The sequence below is a fragment of the Chenopodium album genome, chromosome 6, assembly GCF_948465745.1.
Source record: "Chenopodium album chromosome 6, dcCheAlbu1.1, whole genome shotgun sequence".
In the NCBI taxonomy this organism is placed as follows: domain Eukaryota; kingdom Viridiplantae; phylum Streptophyta; class Magnoliopsida; order Caryophyllales; family Amaranthaceae; genus Chenopodium; species Chenopodium album.
The window spans coordinates 12,154,646-12,171,211 of NC_137839.1; the positions used below are offsets into that span (position 1 = coordinate 12,154,646).

Here is a 16,566-nt window from a genome sequence, read left to right on the forward strand (position 1 = left end):
TGCAACTACCCTAAAATTCAGTCGCAAAAATGTATTTGCAACTGAAAGAGACAGGTAGTCACTAATTTTGCAACTTATTTTGCAGTAGTTGCTGGGCGGTTGCTATTTTGCGACTAATATTTGTGATTACCATAATATTTAGTTGCAAATTTTTATTTTGCGACTGAAGGATACGAGTAGTCGCTAATTTTGCAACTCATTTTACGGTCGTTGCAATGCGGTCGCTAAATTGCGACGCTCTTTTTTTTTTTTTTTTGCGACAAATTTGTAGTTGATGGGGTTGATTATTTTGAATTATTTTTTAATTTAAAAATTTGCGACTAATATTGCAACTAAGTTGGTAGTCGCTACCATTATTTTTGAAATTTATAAAAGATATTTTAAAAAATCCCTTAGTATATGAGTAGTTGCTGCAAAAAAATTAAAAAAAAAACCTTAAAAACAATTTGTTGCCAAACTTTAAAGAAAAAAACTTAATCATTCTTTATAAAATTGCTTCATAAAAAAAATTATCTTCTTAAACATAGTACAGAGTACAAACACTCTTCTTCGTAAAAAAAAAAATGCAAAAGGCTTCATTTCAGAGAATCAACCCTCATTGTTGCTCTTCATCTTCCTCCGCTGCACCACCACGTCTCCTCCCAAGTAAGTTGTTTAAATGCCTGACGTCCCTTCCACCCTTCGCTTATTGAATTTTTCCAGCTACGATTTTTAGGGTTATCGTTGATTTTTTCGTTCAATTATTGTTTTTAATGTGGTTTCCATGGTTTAATTGATGTCAATTAATTAAAAATCATTCACAATTTATTGAGTATGCAAATAGCCCTAATTATTTTCAATGTAAAAGTCCCAATTCTGGTAATTTCGACACTTTCTTTTTCTCCACTATTTATTAAATGTGTACTTTCTGAAGAGGGGGGGTTTGTTGGTTGTTTGTTAATTACATTCTCGTTTTGTTTAGAATTCCTATTCATTAGTGGGTATTGAGGTTCGCTAGTTCTAATTGAATTCTTTTTTTTTCTCCGATTTTATTCTGTTTTTGAGCCTAATTTGTTGCTGGTTGGTTGTCATGACAATGGTTGTAGGTGGTTGCTGCAATGATGTGGTGTTATATAATTGAGTTGTGGGGGCAGCAAGTTACGGGCTAGAATAACAGTAGTTTAATTGAGTGCGGAAGCATTTTCTTTCTTTGTTGCTGAATTGTGAAAAACCTGTTTGGATGCATCTTGTCATGACCTTCCCCAAGTATAGAAGATAGCATGTCATGTGAATAAGTATAGAAGATAGTTCGTAAGTCTTACTTAATTATTAGTTATTGTACTTTCTGGTAAGTTAATTCTTGCTTTTCAGTATTTTAACTCGAATTATTATGTTAGTAAGTATGTTAAAGAATAGGATAATGCTTCCAACTATTTAAAACTATACCAGAAAGTTATTATAATTCTGAAACTGCTTTCTTGATTGAGCTATTCTATTGTGAACTTAATGATGTTCTCCTTCTCTTTATTTTCTGTCTATTTCAGTGTGAGTGTGTGCACTTGACTGTTTGTACCTAGGTTATGTTTGTTGCAATGTTATATTCTGCAATGGAATATTGGGGATTATATGTTACAAGTGGGTAAAGGTTTGTCTTATGACTCTAAATTGCAGATATAATGTTCATAACTTTTATTTATAGCTTTCTCTTCATTGAAATTATCTTTTGTCTATGCTTAAAAATTGACATGACTTATGAGTTTGAACACTTTTTTGCTACTGGATAATGGAATACTATTGTTTCCTTAGGAACTAAATTTGATAGTTGTTATACCTACATAATTACATGTATTGCTCAATTCTCTTATACCTTTATTAAATTATATGCTAGTGACCAAAGCTCATAATACTGATGCGAGAGCTTAATATTTCCAGAATTATACTTTATGGAATATAAAAGATAAGATAGAGTCATCACTTTTGAGGCGGTATCTTTATTGTCGTTGTTGTGCAAGGGCTAGTTGTTGCCATTTTTTTCTTTTTAATTTGTGTTGCTTTGCTATTATTACTATGTATTGCAGTGAAGCAAGGGCTAGCTTATTGCCACCCTGACCATTTTCCTAACTTCATATTTTATAATTCATAAAATTGATTGATTATGACACCGTTGATTTCTTCGATTGCATTGGAATATTGGATCATAGACATTTTTGCTCTAACCTTTGTTTCCTTCACCCCATTTTTCTAATCAATAAAAAAATTAATGCAGCCATTGAGCATGCTAACTATTAATAGCTCAATGTGAATATCATAACTTATGCCTTAGTGTTTTTGAAATTACATGTTAATTATAATGAGGACATTTCATCATAAGCACTACATATGAATTAATATGTAGATTGTTCTCCATCACATTTTATTATCTTGTCTTATAACTATTTTTGTGATCTAAGCAGGTTTAGTGTGATGGCAAAGTAGCACTTTACATGAATAAGGAATTGTTGAGAGTCTTTGCGAAAGAGAAGAATACAAGGGAGTAGCTTTGTAAAAAAGCCTTGTCAATATTTGTTATGCCAGTATGTCAATGAAGAGGTATAGTTTTTTTCAATGGAAACCAATTCTTTATTGCTTTCCTTTATTTGATTATCAGCGTAGAAATTTTTTTTGGTTATGGATAATATGATCCATGTTTGTTTATGACAAGTACTAGGAAAACACACATGCATAGTGTCTTACTTTCTTTTAATTGCATATATCTTGTTTAAAGTTGGAGTATGTACTAGTAATATTGTTGGAGCTTGGAGGGAATGAGAATTGATTACATATTGGCAATGAGAAATGATTACATATTTATTTAGTGGATTGGAGGCTTCAAATGATTCAGATTTTTCATCCCATTTTTTGCTAGCTAAACATTCTGTAATCTTACTGTTTAGCTAGCAAAAAATTATGCTTTGTAAAGAGCTATATATGATGGACAAAGTCTATTTGCAATAACTTCAAGCTAACTTACTGTGTAAGATGGTGTGGCCTGGTATGGCCTATTGGTTTATTGCTGAAATTTTTTTAAAAGCATTGCAATTTAATCTGTCTTGAAATTCTATCATGGGGTGTTTGCTAGAGTAGGATTAAGTCTAAAATGTTATCTTTTTGTCATGACAGGGGTGAAATTTTGGTATGCGCTCTTCCTTGGCTGAGGAAATAAAGCAAATTTTAAATAAGATATAAGATATTACTCCTTCTACTGCTACCTTACTACTGCTGCTGCTACCTTACTACTGCTGCTGCTACCACACTTGTTTCTATTGTTACCATGCTGTTGCTACTACTGCCGCACTGCCATTAAAGCATCGCTTCCAATTCCATGCGCTACACTGTGCTATAAGAGATTAGTGTATATTATGATTAACATAATCTACTCTGTATTTTTTTGTAATATAAACATAAATTGTATTAGATTGTGAACTTTTATCTATATAATTGATTAATTATTAATTAAGCATAAATAAAGCAATTTTTTAAAAAATAAAATATTTGAGCCATTTTTTTGCTCTGGTTTTGACAAAAAAAAAATGGAGCAAATAACCACCTTTTGCGACTATTCTATTCGTCACAAAAGTAGTCTTAAAGCATTGGTTTTCATAGTCACTAATTCGTCGCAAATATTTTACAACGGACAATGATTTAACTGCTAAAATTTGAAGTAGTCGCTAAATGGCAGTTGCAAATTCGTCGCTAAATTTGCAACTATTAAAACCGTAGTCGCAAAAGTTTGGTCTTATAGTCCCTAATCTATTGCAAAAGTAGTCTTAAAGCATTGGTCTCCGTAGTCGCTGATCCGTCGCAAATATTTTACGACGGACAATGATTTAGTTGCTAAAATTTTAAAGTTAGTCGCTAAAAGGCAGTTGCTAAGTCATTGCAAATTCGTCGCTAAATTTGCGACTGTTCAAAAATTAGTCGCAAAAATGGATTTGCAACGAGGTCTTTAGCAACTTACCAAAGTAGTTGCAAATCCGTTGCAAATCCATTTTTGCGACGGATTTGCGACTAATTTGACCGTCGCTAATCCCTCTTTTTCTTGTAGTGATAATTAATTCTTAAATTAATTAATGAGCACATATAATTTATTTTAATTAAGGTTCCTTGCCCAATTTTGTGAGTGCATAACTTTGCACGAAAATTACCTTGATGTATGTATAATATGCACTAATAAATTTCCTTGATCCAACATCAACTTATGTGAATTTTAGCTCCTTTAAACATATATAAGCTAAGTTTTGCTTGATAAATACATGCCTTTTTGATAATGAATAAAAATAATATAACATGATTCAATCTCTTTCAACTTGTATCAAACTCATAATAAAAATTCCGACATACTTACATGCTTACATATAACTATATATAAGACATGGATAATCAAATCAATTCAACCAAGTATCACTACAAAAACTCAACATGATACTAATACCATACTTGATACCATATTTAACTTCTTATCATATATGGTACTACACATAATTAGCACATCTAAGTTGCATACGTACCTATACAGCCTTTGTAACTAGCTACAATGCTAGAAATCACTCAAACTTAAAGTCATTGTGGGTGGCTGGGGTGGGAGGTAGTCAACGTGGCAGTGAGGTGGCTGCAGTGATGTTGGCTACGGCAAACATGCGTTAACCTATATTCAGTATGAAAGGAAAAAGAAAAGGAGAAATAAGGGGAAAACAAAGAAAAATAGAAAAAAGAAAATAAATAAAAGGGAAAAGAAATGAAAAATACATAGTAAAAATATGATTTTTAGCCTCCTTGTGTGACATATTTTGGGGCTATAGGAGATATTTATAGAGTAGAGAATAAAAAGTTTGGGCTCTACAAATTTGTGGGATTTAGTTAAGAAATATTTGACTCAAATTCAAATAAAAAATTTGGGCCGATTTAAATGAAATGGGGTATGTCCAATAGGAATATGTAGGAATAATTTACATGCAATTATTTAAACGATTCAAAATAAATTATAAACGTTTAATCCAAAATAAAATTTGCTTTTATCAAATTTAATAATTTAAATACTTAGTCCTCAGTGATAGGTGTCAGGCTACGAGTGGCTGAAAAATTACTTTTACTGTTCACTAGGGTTTTACCCTGAGCATTTTACCCCCTCTATAAATAGAGGGATTGACCTCCCTTGCATTCACATTTACGTGAATCTTTGGGAGAATCTTTGAACTTGACTTGCAAAGACTTTGACTTCTACATCATCCGACAGTCGGCCCCCTTAGTTTGCCTGCTCAACCAGACGCCCAAGACCAACGACTCTAGTTACCTTCTTTTAAGGTAACCGCCTGATCCTTTCTTTACTTATTTCTTTGCATTTTTCTTTATCAAAAATAGTTTCCCAAACGCACCCGGCATGACCTAGGTTAGAAATTAGCCGGTCACCGGGGATGGCTGAATCTAGAACTAGGAGTGTCGAATGCTTGTTCGAGAACTTTCTTTTAAGTACATCTCTGAATCCGACAGTGTCTGTGCCTCTGCAGAACACGATGGCTAGAACAAAGCAGACAACAGGAGATATTGGACAGATGGTTCTTAGTACCATTCAAATAGTGAGACTGTCTTCTCTGACGGCTCCATTAGGGCGCTTGTCTCTGAAATAAGTAGGGAACCCCCTAGTACCGTCAGCACTCCAAGTGACTCATTCTTGGAGGAGTGCGATGAGGAATATGAGAACCCCGGGATGAGTGGATCGGTGCCGGATGATGAGTTGGGGGGACACTGCTGGTTCAAGCCAGCGGGCCCCCAGCTCTGAAAAGAGCTCTAATGATGACTTTGTGTCTTCATCTTCCAACTGCGTCCCCCTTGACTCGGAGGAGGCGCAGTCAAATCTCTAAGCTGCCAGAGAGTCCTTCTCCGTTGAAAAGGGAAAGGGCTGGGAAGAGCCGTCTGCTTCCAGGTGGCACGAACGTGCGCCTTACTATCTGCACGTCCCAAAAGGCAGGCGTAAGATCATGAAGGATGATCTTCCCAAATTTCTTTCTGATCATGTCATGGGACATGGTTTTCTTCTGTCCGTGCCGGATGCGATTAACACGGTCACCTAGCCTAAGATAGCCTGCTATGGTGACCAGTGCTTTGGCTGCTTCGAGGCAGCCATCCAAGCAAGACTTCGCTTTCCTCTCCATCCAGCTGTGGAGAGGATTTTGGACGCAAACCAGATAGGTATTTGGCAACTAGACCCCAACTCTTGGGTCAACATTTTGGGCTACATTTCCGCCTGTGAGATTCTGGAGGTGGATCCTTACTTCGAGGCGTTTGCTCACATGCATTATCTGAGCAGGACTCCCAATCCAAACGGGGTCGGCCGGTTTACTTTGACCAGCCATACCCGTTACATGATGACACTGGGGAAAGAGAACAAATGGAAGGACTGGAGATTTAAATTTTACATAGTTTCTTCCCCAGACTTCCAAAGAAACAAGCGGTACAACCGCTAGACCCAGTATCCACGCCTCTTGGCTAGGAAGAAGGCCCTTACGCCTTTTCCCAGGCGGGCACAAGAGGAGATTTTTTACCGAGGCCTCTTTACTGTGGCCGTCCGGACGAACAATGAGACGGGGATTAAGGAAGTCACCCCCCAAAGCTATATTCCCCGATTCGAGTGGCTCTCGGACGGGACGTACTTGGCCGCCTGCCGCCTTAGTACTGAGATGCCGAGAGGTAGCTGGCCGCATGATTTTATTAACTTTGCTTGCTTTGTTTATTTATTTCCTTGCTAACTCTTTGTTTTTTGTTGCATACAAGGCAATGGCCAATCTCTCTGCTCACAAAAAGCCAACCATCTCAGCCGCCTTCTACCGCTCTAACCTCAAGCAGGCGGATGAGCAGCCGCCAGGCGGTACTCCTAAGGTAACGAGTTTGCAAAGTTTCTTTCAACGAAATACTTAGCATATTCTGTTTCTAAGACTCACACTTAGAATTCTTTTCAGAGTGGTTCATCAAAGCCTGCCCCCTCTTCTCAGCCAAATCCCAAGCTGCGCAAACAGTCGGCTGGGGATGTTTCCTAAAGTCGAAGGAAACATGTCGCCACCAAGCCTCCGAAGAAGGGAACAAGAACCTCCTCCCATACCCAGACTCCAACAAAGCCGGACGCTCAGCAACAAGTGTCGAAGAGTGGCAAACAGCCACTCACCAATGCTGGCGGCACAGCAGGCGGCAACAAAACCGCTGGGGGAGAGGGAGGTAAGTCATCCGACCATCCGACCATACGCTTTATAAAGTGCATCCTTGCTCAAAATCTTACCTTAGTTGTATTTGTATCAATAGATGCCCCAGCGAGGCCAACCGTCCTCCAGATGGCCAGGCGGATGCTTAGGACGCTTGATCCTGATGACAAGGCAGCCGTCAGAGGGGTCGACACCCTGGACCTTGATGGCATTATGGCGCTTCTTTGCGAAGTAAGTCTTCCTTCTTACAACTTGGTTAATATTTTTATCGAATGGTTTTTGATGAATTTCCTTGTTTTGGACGTCTGCAAGCTATGCTGCGTGTGAGCAGTCTCAAAGGTCCACTCAATGAGACGATCAGGGAGGTAAAGGCAGCGAATGTCTGGGCCGCCTCTACTCTGGACAAGCTCAGTTTGAGATTGCTCAAAATGAGATTTTGACATTTGATATGTTGTATTCCCAGGCGTCAGCGAATCTGGAAGTTCAGTAGAACTTGGACGCAGCCAAGCAGCGAGTGAAGGAGCTCTAGGATCAAGTCAAGGGCCTTGAAGAGAAGCTGGAGACCCTCAAGGATATGGAATCCAAGGCGTCTAACCTGGGGGAGACGGTCAAGTGACTCCGAGGGCGGCTGAGCAACCAAGAGACCCAACTCCGGACCAAATATAGGTCCTTGATGGAGAAGGAGAAACAGGCCCTGGTTAAACAAATGATGGACGATAATGAAGTCATCATGCGTGCGGCCTGGGCAGCAGTTCAGCCGTATGCCGATTATCAAACTTGGAAGGTCCAGTTTGATAAGGCAAATGATGAGTTCAATGCCCGGCTCCTCAGGGAAGCTCCGGAGGCGGCCAAGAAGGAGGCGGCTTCCCAGCATGCCTCTGAGGAGTCTAGCTCGTCTGGCGGTTCATCTTCTGGCGACGAGGAGGATGATCAGGAGGGAGATGAGGTATCAAAGGAGCATGCGCTGGAGGACAAGGTGGATGCCAATGCTGAAAAGCTCCCCTGATCTTTAAGCTTTAAGTTATTTATTTCTGCGGCCGAATGGCCAGTTACTCTGCTTTTCTGGCCTGTGTGCCGAGTAATTATGTATCTTTACCGACCAGGGGGTCGGGTGATTTGACAATTAATTCTTGGCTTGGCCAGTTAACATTCACAGTCGTCAATTTTAACGACTGTTACTTTTTATGAAGCATCCGGTCGTTTGACCGGTTTTATTTATATTGGTGTTTATGCTTTAAAAATTTTCAAAGCTTCCAAATTTTATGCATAGAATTTTGGCTAAGTATATTAACCTGTATAGTATGCGAATGTTCTTGCCCCTAGCCAAATGTCGCTTGGTTTCGGTTGAGTGGATTGATTGACTTAGAAATTTTTATACTTTGAAGAGTATAAATGGTTTCTGAGTCAATCAATCACTATGGTGACTGCCCCAAACCAAGTGGCATATGGCTATGTTGAGCAAAAGGTTCTATAAATGCATCCGGTCAAAGGCCTCACGTAATATGGTAAAATTGCCAAGTTTTTTTTTTAAAAATTAAGAACATATTAGTCCGCCTTCCTTGCCCCATAGCAAAAACAGGCGGTCTAATAGCCTCTAATCCTGAAACAGTAGCCGTCATCCGTCTGTACTAGAACATGCGGATAACTTGGTGCTTTTTAGATATATGCATTCAGTTGTACTAAATTTATGCATAAATAGTACCACTGGGGATTCAATGGTACTATATAAACTTTCAGTGGAACAATCAGCATGTGGTCCCCTATCACGTGATACAATCCGATCAAAAAATAGGTGTGGTCCACCTACATGCCTCTCTCTTCCTATCTCTCTCCTCTTTTCTCTTTCTACCATGTGTTTTTATAATATTTTAATCAATGTTATGCATTAGTAAATGCATAACTTTCCTCCATTTCTAGTTCCTCGTTTTACCCCTAGGCCCAAAGCATAAGCCAACCAATGATGTTGAAGAGTAGATGTCAAAAAAGTCTTACAAGGAGGAATTTTAAAGGGAGGAATGTTAGGCATTTAGAAATGCATAACAAAGGGTATTCATGTAATTATGCATATGTACAAACGAATAAATATTCTGATATCATTGGATGATCAAATGGTACCATTGAATATACAGTGATACTATATGTGCACATAATGGTATTATATAAGCATTCAGTTGTACTAAATTTATGCGTAAATAGTACCACTGAGGATTCAATTGTACTATATAAACTTTTAGTGGAACAATCAGCATGTGGTCCCTCATCACGTGATACAATCCGTTCAAAAAATAAGTGTGGTCCACCTACATGCCTCTCTCTTCCTATCTCTCTCCTCTTTTCTCTCTCTACCATGTGTTTTATAATATTTTAATCAATGTTATGCATTAGTAAATGCATAACTTTACTCCATTTCTAGTTCCTCGTCTTACAAGTATTTCTTTAAGCCTTGGTGCACATGAGACCCACGATTTTTTGCTCTAAATCCGATTGACAAATTTTTTTAAAAGGGTATATATATGATAAAGTATTACTCCATTTTTTTTTGACAAATTACTCCTTTCTTCTATAATAATTAGGTTAGATCCCGTGTCATGCTGTGATCTATAATTATAAACTAACTTAGCCCCATATGATGCACGACCAAAAAAATTTCTTTGAAATAAATATATTTTATATGTGTACCTTTTATGAGGAAAAATATAGAAACATAACCATTAATTGCAAAGTTATTTAGATCTAAATAATTCTGAAATTAGTAAAAATTTAACCACATTATACAATATGGAGTACTCTTAAACCGGGAGTAATTATATTTGGAAGCCAAATAATTTCTTATAAATCCATAATAATGTAGAAAAAAAAATAGAAATAACATAATATAATAATTGTCTTAAAATAAATATACTCCATGTATATAATTTAATAATTTAAGGTAAAAAAATAAGAAGGTTCAAAATAAGTAAAAATAAAAGTACGAATATAATGAAAAAAATAAGTAAAAATAAAAATAAGAATATGATGTCAACAATTGATTTAGGCGGGAAATTTTTTTACCACAACTTAATATCTGTACAATTTAAATAGGGGATGATGTCAACGGTTGTCACTTTAGTTATATTTACTAGATTAGCACTTGTGCTATGCACGATTTAGAATAAAACAAAAAAAAAATCAATATAGTATAAAATAATTAAATCACAAAATGAGAGTTTTTTTTGAAAGAGATCACTATTACGTCTTTGGTTATTTGATGTTCACACTTTAATTTATTTATAAAAAATATTTTCCCAATATTAAATTTGGAAGGAGAAAAATATGAGAAAAATGATGCATAAATAATTTTGGAGGAAAATTTTTTCATGAAAAATTGACATGTGTACAATGATGATGTAAGCGGTTTTATTTTAGTTATAGTTATAGATAGATTGACGCAGTTAAATTTGTAACAAACATGTTAATGTAACATTATTTCATGATAAATCTTGATTTAATTATTTGTTGCTTGTTTGGAGGCAAATAAAAGATACCTCACACCGACAATATCAAACATGGAAGATATACTTTAATTTAACATAGCGAAATTACGAAAATGCCATTAATGAATACGGGAGAGATATGAGCCGTCGAATGTAGGGTGATTAAAGGATGCGATTGGTTCCTAATTTCTATTATTCACCTTGGTTTTCAAAAGATATATATATATATATACTTTTATGCATAAAGTATTATGAACTTTTATATAGAACTTATATATATATATATATATATATATATATATATATATATATATATATATATATATATATATATATATATATATATATATATATATATATATATATATATATATATATATATATATATATATATATATATATTTATCACGAGAATTTATAAAACATAAATAAAAAGTAGCAAAGATACATTAAAAAAGTAAATTTACATTGAGTATACAAAAAAGTAGAGAGAGAAAGTAAATAAAGTACATGGAAAAATAAATTTACATGGAAAAGTTAAGTTTGTACAAATATATTTGCAAATGGGAGAGAATTTTGGTAAAAAAAATAATGTTAATTGTTTGGATCACCAAAAATGACATAAGTGTTTATCAAAAGGAGACGGAGGGAGTATAAACCTTTGTAAAAAAAAAAAAAAGTACTCCTCATCGTCACGACAAAATGACCAGCTAGCTTTAGATTATTTATTGTATTGTTATTTTATTTTATAATACATACAAAGTACTTTGTACTCCCTCCGTCCCTTTTTATTTTACATTCCTATTCGTAAAATTACATGGGAATTAAGCAGCTTGGAATAAAACAAATTACAATGGTAATTACAAGACATTAATTGATGTCTTTGAGTAAAACAAAGATATAATAATATTTAATGTTGCATATATCATCAATCTTTTGAAAAGAAAATTAATCAATAATATTTTTTTTTTGTGGAAAAAAATGACCAATCATATTCATCTAAATTGATGCATATGGATTATGAAAATAAGAGTAAGAAAATAAGAGTGAGATTTAGAAAATAAGAGTGAGAAAATAGATGAAAACATTTATTACAAAACAGAAAAATAGGGATAATTTGGGATATTTGGTAACAATTTACTTTTTTTTTTAAAAAAAAGTAAGAATGTAATTTTAAAATACTCAAAAAGGAAAGCAGGAATGTAAAAAAGGGACGGAGGAAGTATATATTTGGGATTGAACTCTTTTAATTTCTTTTAATGTACTCCGTAGTTTGGAAATGACAATTGTGGATACTCGATTAAGGTCCGGTTGACTTCACCATAAAATAACGATATTCAGTTAAAATAATTTTAGTTCAATGAAAATCAGTAACTCTACTTAAAAAAATATATATAATAGAGAATCAATAAAGATAATTTTATTTCACCAAAAATAATTTCAGTTCATTAAAAATAATTTAAATTCGCCAAAAACAATTTCAGTTCGGTATAAATAAGGTAAAGTGAACGGGACCTAAAAATGATATATTCAAAGCTTTTATTTTCTTAATATTCAGATTGTTGACAGCAATATATATATCAATTAGTACTTGAATTGTACTCTAAGTACCAATTAGTAGTGTAATGAAATTACTAATGATACGGCATACTAGTGAAGATGCCTTAATGATATAAATGTCACAATTTTTTATTACTTGTATCATTAAGAATTAAGATATCTTTTTTTTTTTTTTTTGAAAACAAGAATTAAGTTATCTTCGTTACTCCTTACGGAGTATCATTTGCATATTCATAACATTACTAAATTGGTACTCAAAGTACAATTCAACTACAAAAAGATACGATCAATATCTACTAAAATAAAAGATACGATCTTTTTTTTTTTTTTTCAATATCTACTAAAATATACTTCATCTGTTTCTTTATAATTACAACACTTCTCTTTTATGTTTGCCAATGCATGATTTTAATTGTAAATTTCTTTAATTACCAATATGTAAAAATTATAAATATTGAATATTATATTAGTATAAATCGAGACGAATCTAACAAAATTCGATATGATTATATTTTTGTCTAAGTATGAATCATTAAAACTAGTCAAAGTAGAACACATGAATAGTGTGAAAGTCAAACTGTTGCAACTATTAAAAAAAAAAGGAGGAAATACAAGTATTAGGTTAGGGTCTGTTCTCATACGTTGAAATTCAATTCAAATCAATTCAATTCAGTTCAGCTCAGTTCATTTCAGCTCAGTTCAGTTCAGTTCAGCTCCTAATTTCATTCTCTTATAAAATATTCATTTCATTTCAATTCAGTTCACCTGAGTTCAGTTAATGAGAACGGACCCTTCCCGTGCCATCTAATTTTCAATATTGTATTTATCATTAGTTTAACACTTTTTTTTTTTTTACTGGAGTTTAACACTATAATTTAACTATAAAAATTTATATCTAATCACAAAATAGGATGAAAGTTATGTAATTACAAAATTAAAAAACAAAAAAAAAATATATTCAGCAAAGAAAATAGAAGGGGAAATACATGCACAACTAATAATAAAAATAGGGTTTTGTAATACATAAGGGCTATGCATAAAAAACAACAATTTCATGTTATTAATGCTCCTTTTCTTGTTTCAATGCAATCTTATCACTTATTTTAAAAACATATTTATATCTATACTTCTATACTTTAGTTAGTATTTAAAAACACAAACCACAATTTTTAAATGACACATGACATTACAAGTCACTCAATGCCCCATATGACACATGTCACCTCCCTTAATATTTATATTCAAGTAAGAAAATAAAGTGTTCCATTTCCACCATAATAAAATAAAGTTCAATTAATTAGTACTCTTACATAAACATGTGAATTATAATAAAAATAATCTTTTTATCTTTTTTTTTTTTTGAATAAATAATCTTTTCATCTCCTAGACTTTAAATATAATTTAAACTAATATATTTTATCATATTTCACAATCTTCATGTATAAATATCTAAATAAATTCCTTATCTTCTTTCACAGTTTTACCACCCTCCATCTTTTTGTCCTTTAAGTTTTAGAAATAAAGCAATTATTTCATATAATTAACCCGAGTAATAACCTGTGCTTTGAACGGGCCAAAAAGCTAGTTCAATTAATAAATTCCCTCTGTCCCCTTTTTTACACGGGAATTAAGGAACTTGGAATTAAACAAAATACAATTAAAATAAAGTACAATGGGAATTACAAGACATTAATTAATGTCTTTGACAAAGATAGAATCATATTTAATGTTGCATATATCATCAATCTTTTCAAAAGAAAAAGGACCAATAATATTTTTTGGTGAAAAAAAAGGATAAATCATATTCATCTAAATTGATGCACATGCATTCAAAAAATAAGAGTGAGAAAACAATAGTGAGAATTAGAAAATTAGAGTGAGAAAATAGAGAAAACATTAATTACAAAACAGAAAAATAGGGATAATTTGGAATATTTGGTAAAAATTTACTTACTAAAAAGGGAAAGTAGGAACGTATTTTAAAATACTTAAAAAGGAAAGTAGGAATATTAAAAAGAGACGGAATGAGTAGTATTGCTGATGGGATAATTTTTCATCAAAGTGCATTTATTAGTTCATTATAACTACTATTGTACTGTATTAGCCCATTAAAGTAGATAAAATTACACATTATCAGACACACAGGCAGTACGACAAGAAGTAATTTTTCTTCAATTTTTTTTAGGATATTAAAATTACTTTTGTTTCGTAGTAGAACTAATTGGTAAAATATGTAAAAAAGAATAAGTAAAATACAATCTATCTAAAAACAAAAATTTACTGCATATTAATTAGCGTCTTAAAAAAACAAAAAAAAAAAAAAAACACATAACTACTTCATATATAAATTACAACATCTTGTTTTCAAAAAAAAAAAAAATTTACAACGTCGCCAATTAACATCTGCAAATATATATATATATATATATATATATATATATATATATATATATATATATATATATATATATATTAGTTAAGTTTGATGTCATAACATGGGAAAAGTCCCCTGATAGGGTGAATAGTCCCGATCTAGGGTTGCGACATCCTTGTTCCCAAATTCACTAGCAATTTCACAATATTTCTAAGCCAATTAAATCCTTAAATTTGTTACGATTAACCAGAATGGAGGAAGAATTACTGGACGAGTGGAAAAAATTAAAACTGATGGAAGATGAAGGTGTTGTTTTGGGCGGAGACTATGTCGAAACGGTGACTGACGATACAAAAACCCAATTACATCTTACGTTGGTTGGAAAATTGTGGACTGTAAAACCTTATAATCTTGAGGCGATGAAGCGTACCTTGACGAATGTATGGAAATTAAAGGAGAAGTTTGCTATTAGGGTAGTAGAAACGAATTTATTCGTTTTTCAAGTTTTTTGCTCGGAGGACAAAGAAAGAGTGTTGGAAGGGAGGCCTTGGTTCTTTGATGAAAAATTGTTGCTGTTACACGAGGTGTATGGAGATGAAAAACCTTCGGAAATAACCTTCAAACACACTCCAATGTGGGTGAGATTGCTCGATGTGCCGCTCAATAAGCGCTCTGCTGCTGTAATGTATGACGTTGGTGAGTTTCTTGGAGGTTTCATGGAGTTGGACGACTCTGATCCGTTGGGATGGGGAGAGAGTATGCGAATAAAAGTCCTAATAGACATTAATAAGCCGTTGAGGAGAGGATTGTTTCTTGGCATGGGCAATAAATCAGTCTCGTTAGATTGATAATTAAAATATGTACGTTTAGCCGATTTTTTCCTTTTCAGTGGGTGTCTGGATCACACAGAGAGGGAATGTCAGCAAAAGGATCAAGCTAAAGACGATGACAAGAAGATGGTCTATCAGTATGGACCTTGGCTTCGAGCCTCTCCAAAATAGAAGACCAGGTTTGATGCGGGTGAAAGAGACTTTGAGAGAGCCTAGGTTGAAAGCCTTAGGACTTCAAATATCATCAAAAAGACCCCTTCATATAATGACCCTGATGTGATAAAATTGGGACCTGTTGGAGCAGTGAGGAAGTTATGTTTTACCTCTCCGAATGAGCAACGCAAAGAAATGGGGGCTGATGAGAAGCGAGGCAGGGAGGCAATGCTGAAGGTGATTAAAAAGGGTTCAGAGGGGGAGATGGTGCTAAGGGCAGTGGGGATAGTTGGACAGGTAGACAAGGTGGCATGTTATGTTGCACATAGGGAAGGTGAGGGAAATAAGAAGGAGGAGGAGGGTAATACAAATATAGAAAATAAAAGTGGGAATGATATAAGGGGGGAATTAATAGTTGAAAAAACAAAAAAAGAAGAGAATAAGCAGGGAGGGGGAGATCAGACGGTTGAAGAGGGAGGAAAAAGGGAGGTCACTTTGACTGGTGAAAGGGGCAGGAAGCTAAAAAAGGTTGTCTTGTTAAAGCAGAACAATAGGGGTGAGGAGGGAGGAGAATTGTTAGCTGGGAAAAAAGAGAAAGAAGGGAGATAAAGGGAGATGAGAATGACATGTTGGTGGATGAAGATGTGATGAATGATGAAGCAAAAAAAACGCAAAATAGTCTTGATTGATCAAAGTGTGGCGGGCCCCACCCCTTGGGCTCTCGGTGAACAATGAATTACACACTTTCATGGAATTGTAGAGGTTTGGGGAATACCTCGGCGGTGAGTGCTCTAGTCTTCCTTGAAAAACCCCAACTGATTTTTTTGTCGGAAACTAGACTAAAGAAGCATGAAATGGAGAAAATCAAGACAAAGTTGAATTTTAGTAATTTGCTGGCTGTGTGTTGTGAGGGTACAGGGAGGAAAAGAAGTGGGGGGTTAGCTCTGCTATGGAAAGACTCGTTTGAT

The 16,566-nt window shown here is 34.3% G+C and overlaps 1 long non-coding RNA gene across 2 annotated transcripts; it reads left to right on the forward strand.

The window, feature by feature from the left end:
* Positions 1 to 500: 500 nt before the first annotated feature.
* LOC145634609 (uncharacterized) lies at positions 501 to 3,472 on the forward strand. Of its 2 annotated transcripts, XR_014113446.1 has the most exons (4): positions 506 to 645; positions 1,086 to 1,290; positions 2,433 to 2,568; positions 3,139 to 3,472. It is a non-coding gene; the product is annotated as an uncharacterized LOC145634609 (long non-coding RNA). The 2 variants fall into 2 exon arrangements; XR_014113445.1 differs by lacking the exon at positions 1,086 to 1,290 and having other exon boundaries at positions 501 to 645.
* The last annotated feature ends 13,094 nt before the right edge of the window (positions 3,473 to 16,566 follow it).